The sequence below is a fragment of the Pristiophorus japonicus genome, unplaced genomic scaffold (genome assembly GCF_044704955.1).
Source record: "Pristiophorus japonicus isolate sPriJap1 unplaced genomic scaffold, sPriJap1.hap1 HAP1_SCAFFOLD_298, whole genome shotgun sequence".
NCBI classification, from domain to species: Eukaryota; Metazoa; Chordata; class Chondrichthyes; family Pristiophoridae; genus Pristiophorus; species Pristiophorus japonicus.
Genome location: NW_027252757.1, coordinates 545,468 through 552,904, shown reverse-complemented (window position 1 = coordinate 552,904; position 7,437 = coordinate 545,468).

Sequence of the window (7,437 nt, the reverse complement as noted above, 5' to 3'; positions counted from 1 at the left end):
CCTGGCACTAGTGGGGGTGGGGGTGCGGGGAGTGCAGCAACACCACAGAATGGCCGTGTATTGAGCCTGGCACCAGTGGTGGGGGGGTAGGGCACCGACCCACAGGATGGCGTATACCGAGCTTGGCACCAGGGGCGGAGAGGGCAGCAGGAAAACCATTGGCCCATTGGTTATCACGTGTGTGTCCAGCGTGGCGGGAGCTGCGGGTTTTACCATCAGTGACAGGCCCAGATTACCCAGGTGTATCGGCGCTGCATGGCCCATGGGACAGAAACAAGAAGGAGAGAATGATCTGAAGTTCTATCCTGTACTTACAGTGATGACTTTTATAAACTCCTTTTAAAGAATATTAGAAGGAGAAGGTAAGCATACGGGAAGCTCAAACCCAAAGATCACATCCATATCTGCCACAGTTAGTCGATTCATCAAGGGCTGATTATTATCAGCTTTTTACATAAGAACATAAGAAATAGGAGCAGGAGTAGGCCATACGGCCCCTGGAGCCTGCTCCACCATTTAATACAATCATGGCTCATCTGATTATAGACTCAGGACAACTTTCCTGCCCGCTCCCCATAACCCCTTAATCCCTTATCGGTTAAGAAACTGTCTCCCGCTGTCTTAAATTTATTCAATGTCCCAGCTTCCACAGTTCTCTGAGGCAGCGAATTCCACAGATTTACAAGCCTGAGAGAAGGAATTTCTCCTCATCTCAGTTTTAACTGGGCGGCCCCTTATTTTAAGATTATGCCCCCTAGTTCTAGTCTCCCCTATTAGTGGAAACATCCTCTCTGCATCCACCTTGTCAAGCCCCCTCATAATCTTATACGTTTCGATAAGATCACCTCTCATTCTTCTGAATTCCAATGAGGATAGGCCTCTTTCGCCCCTTGACGATCCACTGTTGGAATATTGTTTGTGTCCTCTACCGTAAAGACTGATACAAAATATTTGTTCAGAGTTTCTGCCATCTCCATGTTCCCCATCACCAATTCCCCGGTCTCGTCCTCTGAGGGACCAACATTTATTTTAGCCACTCTTTTCTTTTTTATATACCAAGAGAAACTCTTGCTATCTGTTTTTATATTTTGTGCTAGTTTACTTTCAAAGTCTATCTTCCCTTTCTTAATGATTTTTTTAGTCATTCTTTGCTGGCTTTTAAAAGCTTCCCAATCTTCTGTCCTCCCGTCCTCCCACTAGTTTGGGCAACTTTGTATGCCCTTGTTTTTAATTGGATACCGTCCTTTATTTCTTTAGTTAACCACGGATGGCTATCTTTTCTTTTACACCCTCAATGGAACTGGAACTGGATTGCAGTGGGACTTTCAGGAGAATATTAAAGTTGGGCACCACAGAAATAATTACAATCTGAGCGTCAATATCAGGGCAACTTATTCCCGGGGCATTCATTTATCGCGGGCCACCCTGACCTGTGAGAGGTCACCACCGCAGGTCGGGAGGATAAAAGAGCAGCGTGGGTCCTGGGACATCGTGGGTCACCCTGACCTGAGAGGTCATATTCTCATCTGTTCCGTGTACTGCTTTCATCTGCATAGTGCTACATGTAACGTGATTCGTGATCAGTATTGAAATGTATCCTGGAATGTAATGTAAACCTGTTATTATCTGCTCCGTGTAATACCCTTATTTGCACAGTACTACATGTAACGTGATTTATGGATTGTACTAAACTGTACCTTGAAATGAAATGCACGCTAGTGCATCATATGGAACTGCTGTCAGCATCCAAACGAATTGTATGGAATTGCTGACCGCAAGGTACTGAACTATTTTCCAATGTATTATGAAAATTTTACATGAATAAAGTACATTTTTTGAAGAAAAAAAAGCCACCGCGGATCGGGAGGATAAAAGAGCATACCACTGCAGCTTCCAGAGTGAGCTGCTACAAGTGTGCGATGGCTTCGAGGTGGGCGACTGGATGACATCATCAAAACCCAGGTCGCCGTTTGGGGCGTGGGCAGGAACATCGGCGGGGTCCAGGTACAGCAGAGGAGCGGGAAGGTCGGGGCGGAGGTACGGTGAGAGATCGTGGCAAAGGAACGGTGAGAGATCTTGGCGGAGGAGCGGTGAGAGATTGTGGCGGAGGAGCGGTGAGAGATCGTGGCGGAGGAGTGGTGAGAGATCGTGGCGGAGGAGCGGTGAGAGATCGTGGCGGAGGAGCGGTGAGAGATCGTGGCGGAGGAGCGGTGAGAGATCGTGGCGGAGGAGCGGTGAGAGATCGTGGCGGAGGAGCGGTGAGAGATCGTGGCGGAGGAGCGGTGAGAGATCGTGGCGGAGATGCGGTGAATGAGCGTACGGGGCCCAGAAGAGCCCAGAGGCAGCACGGGCCTGCCCACACTGCGATATGTGTGCGCACTAGGTCCTTGCAGCAGAGCAGGTCTCCTGCCGTCCTGGTTAACCCTTGCCACTGGATAAAGGCCGAGCTCTGTCGATCCCGCGTGGTGGCTGGTGTGAGACGGTCATAGAAACATAGAAAATAGGTGCAGGAGTAGGCCATTCGGCCCTTCTAGCCTGCACCGCCATTCAATGAGTTCATGGCTGAACATGCAACTTCAGTACCCCATTCCTGCTTTCTCACCATACCCCTTGATTCCCCGAGTAGTAAGGACTTCATCGAACTCCTTTTTGAATATATTTAGTGAATTGGCCTCAACAACTTTCTGTGGTAGAGAATTCCACAGGTTCACCACTCTCTGGGTGAAGAAATTCCTCCTCATCTCGGTCCTAAATGGCTTACCCCTTATCCTTAGTCTGTGTCCCCTGGTTCTGGACTTCCCCAACATTGGGAACATTCTTCCTGCATCTAACCTGTCTAACCCCATCAGAATTTTAAACGTTTCTATGAGGTCCCCTCTCATTCTTCTGAACTCCAGTGAATACAAGCCCAGTTGATCCAGTCTTTCTTGATAGGTCAGTCCCGCCATCCCGGGAATCAGTCTGGTGAACCTTCGCTGCACTCCCTCAATAGCAAGAATGTCCTTTCTCAGGTTAGGAGACCAAAACTGTACACAATACTCCAGGTGTGGCCTCACCAAGGCCCTGCCCAACTGCAGCAACACCTCCCTGCCCCTGTGCTCAAATCCCCTCGCTATGAAGGCCAACATGCCATTTGCTTTCTTAACCGCCTGCTGTACCTGCATGCCAACCTTCAATGACTGATGTCCCATGACACCCAGGTCTCTTTGCACCTCCCCTTTTCCTAATCTGTCACCATTCAGATAATAGTCTGTCTCTCTGTTTTTACCACCAAAGTGGATAACCTCACATTTATCCACATTCTACTTCATCTGCCATGCATTTGCCCACTCACCTAACCTATCCAAGTCGCCCTGCAGCCTCATAGCATCCTCCTCGCAGCTCACACTGCCACCCAACTTAGTGTCATCCGCAAATTTGGAAATACTACATTTAATCCCCTCATCTAAATCATTAATGTACAGTGTAAACAGCTGGAGCCCCAGCACAGAACCTTGCGGTACCCCACTAGTCACTGCCTGTCATTCTGAAAAGTACTCATTTACTCCTACTCTTTGCTTCCTGTCTGACAACCAGTTCTCAATCCATGTCAGCACACTACCCCCAATCCCATGTGCTTTAACTTTTCACATTAATCTCTTGTGTGGGACCTTGTCAAAAGCCTTCTCAAAGTCCAAATATACCACATCAACTGGTTCTCCCTTGTCCACTCTACTGGAAACATCCTCAAAAAATTCCAGAAGATTTGTCAAGCATGATTTCCCTTTCACAAATCCATGCTGACTTGGACCTATCATATCACCATTTTCCAAATGCACTGCTATAACATCCTTAATAATTGATTCCATCATTTTACCCACTACCGATGTCAGGCTGACCGGTCTATAATTCCGTTTTCTCTCTCCCTCCTTTTTTAAAAAGTGGGGTTACATTGGCTACCCTCCACTCCATAGGAACTGATCCAGAGTCTATGGAATGTTGGAAAATGACTGTCAATGCATCCACTATTTCCAAGGCCACCTCCTTAAGTACTCTGGGATGCAGTCCATCAGGCCCTGGGGATTTATTGGCCTTCAATTCCATCAATTTCCCCAACACAATTTCCCGACTAATAAGGATTTTCCTCAGTTCCTCCTCCTTACTAGACCCTCTGACCCCTTTTATATCTGGAAGGTTCTTTGTGTCCTCCTCAGTGAATACCGAACCAAAGTACTTGTTCAATTGGTCCGCCATTTCTTTGTTCCCATTTATGACTTCCCCTGATTCTGACTGCAGGGGACCTACGTTTGTCTTTACTAACCTTTTTCTCTTTACATATCTCGAGAAACTTTTGCAATCCGTCTTAATGTTCCCTGCAAGCTTCTTCTCGTACTTCATTTTCCCTGCCCTAATCAAACCCTTTGTCCTCCTCTGCTGAGTTCTAAATTTCTCCCAGTCCCCGGGTTCGCTGCTATTTCTGGCCAATTTGTATGCCACTTCCTTGGCTTTAATACCATCCCTGATTTCCCTTGATAGCCACGGTTGAGCCACCTTCCCTTTTTTAATTTTTACGCCAGACAGGAATGTACAATTGTTGTCGTTTATCCATGCGGTCTCTAAATGTCTGCCATTGCCCATCTACAGTCAACCCCTTCAGTATCATTTGCCAATCTGTCCTAGCCAATTCATGCCTCATACCTTCAAAGTTACCCTTCTTTACGTTCTGGACCATAGTCTCTGAATTAACTGTTTCATTCTCCATCCTAATGCAGAATTCCACCATATTATGGTCACTCTTCCCCAAGGGGCCTCGCACAACGAGATTGCTAATTAATCCTCTCTCATTACACAACACCCAGTCTAAGATGGCCTCCCCCCTAGTTGGTTCCTCGACATATTGGTCTAAAAAACCATCCCTTATGTACTCCAGGAAATCTTCCGCCACCGTATTGCTTCCAGTTTGGTTAATCAATCTATGTGCATATTAAAGTCACCCATTATAACTGCTGCACCTTTATTGCACGCACCCCTAATTTCATGTTTGATGCCCTCCCCAACATCACTACTCCTGTTTGGAGGTCTGTACACAACTCCCACTAACGTTTTTTGCCCTTTGGTATTCTGCAGCTCTACCCATATAGATTCCACATCATCAAAGCTAATGTCCTTCCGAACTATTGCCTTAATTTCCTCCTTAACCAGCAATGCTACCCCACCTCCTTTTCCTTTTATTCTATCTTTCCTGAATGTTGAATACCCCTCGATGTTGAGTTCCCAGCCCTGATCATCCTGGAGCCACGTCTCTGTAATCCCAATCACATCATATTTGTTAACATCTATTTGCACAGTTAATTCATGCACCTTATTGCGGCTACTCCTTGCATTAAGACACAAAGCTTTCAGGCTTGTTTTTTAAACACCCTTTGTCCTTTTACAATTTTGCTGTACAGTGGACCTTTTTGTTCTTTGCCTTGGGTTTTTCTGCCCTCCACTTTTCCTTATCTCCTTTCTGTCTTTTGCTTTTGCCTCCTTTTTGTTTCCCTCTGTCTCCCTGCATTGGTTCCCATCCCCCTGCCATATTAGTTTAAATCCTCCCCAACAGCACTAGCAAACACTCCCCCTAGGACATTGGTTCCGGTCCTGCCCAGGTGCAGACCGTCCGGTTTGTACTGGTCCCACCTCCCCCAGAACCGGTCCCAATGCCCCAGGAATTTGAATCCCTCCCTGCTGCACCACTGCTCAAGCCACGTATTCATCTGCGCTATCCTGCGATTCCTACTCTGACTATCACGTGGCACTGGTAGCAATCCCGAGATTACTACTTTTGAGGTCCTACTTTTTAATTTAGCTCCTAGCTCCTTAAATTCGTTTCGTAGGACCTCATCCCTTTTTTTTACCTATGTCGTTGGTACCAATGTGCACCACGACAACTGGCTGATCTCCCTCCTTTTTTAGAATGTCCTGCACCCGCTCCGAGACATCCTTGACCCTTGCACCAGGGAGGCAACATACCATCCTGGAGTCTCGGTTGCGGCCGCAGAAACGCCTATCTATTCCCTTTACAATTGAATCCCCTATCATTACCGCTCTCCCACTCTTTTTTCTGCCCTCCTGTGCAACAGAGCCAGCCACGGTGCCATGAACTTGGCTGCTGCTGCCCTCCCTTGATGAGTCATCCCCCTCAACAGTACCCAAAGCAGTGTTTCTGTTTTGCAGTGGGATGACCACAGGGGACTCCTGCACTACCTTCCTTGCACTGCTCTTCCTGTTGGTCTTCCATTCCCTATCTGGTTGTGGACCCTTTCCCTGCGGTACGACCAACTCGCTACACGTGATACTCACGTCATTCTCAGCATCGTGGATGCTCCAGAGTGAATCCACCCTCAGCTCCAACTCCGCAACGCGGACCGTCAGGAGCTGGAGGTGGATACACTTCCTGCACACTTAGTCGACAGGGACACTGGAGTTATCCCTGAGTTCCCACATGGTACAGGAGAAGCATAACACTCGACCGAGCTCTCCTGCCATGACTTAACCCTTAGATACACTTAAATTGGCAACAACAATGTTAAAAATTACTCACTGATATAGAAGAGAAAAAAGAAAAACTACTCACCAATCACCAGCCAATCACTTACCCTCTTGGCTGTGATGTCACCTTTTGATTTCTTTCTACTTTTTTGCCTTCTCCCTGTAGCTGCACAAGTCACGCCTTTTATAGGCCTCTCCACGCACCTCCTCGACGCTGCTCCCGACTGCTGCCGACGCTGGGCCCCGGACTCCCTGCTGTGCCTTTTATAGGCCTATCCATGCACCTCCTCGACGCTGCTCCCGACTGCCGCCGACGCTGGGCCCCGGACTCCCTGCTGTGCCTTTTATAGGCCTCTCCACGCACCTGCTCGACGCTGCTCCCGTGTAATGTAAACAGAGACAGGGTCTAGTGTAATATAAACAGAGACAGGGTCTTGTGTAATAAAACAGAAACTGGGTCTAGTGTAATATAAACAGAGACAGGGTCTAGTGTAATGTAAACAGAGACAGGGTCTAGTGTAATATAAACAGAGACAGGGTCTAGTGTAATATAAACAGAGACCGGGTCTTGTGTAATATAAACAGAGACAGGGTCTAGTGTAATAAAACAGAAACTGGGTCTAGTGTAATATAAACAGAGACAGGGTCTAGTGTAATGTAAACAGAGACAGGGCCTAGTGTAATATAAAGAGAGACAGGGTCTAGTGTAATATAAACAGAGACAGGGTCTAGTGTAATATAAAGAGAGATAGGGTCTAGTGTAATATAAACAGAGACAGGGTCTTGTGTAATATAAACAGAGACAGGGTCTAGTGTAATATAAACAGGGACGTCTAGTGTAATATAAACAGAGACAGGGTCTATTGTAATATAAACAGAGACAGGGTCTAGTGTAATATAAACAGACACAGGGTATAGTGTAATATG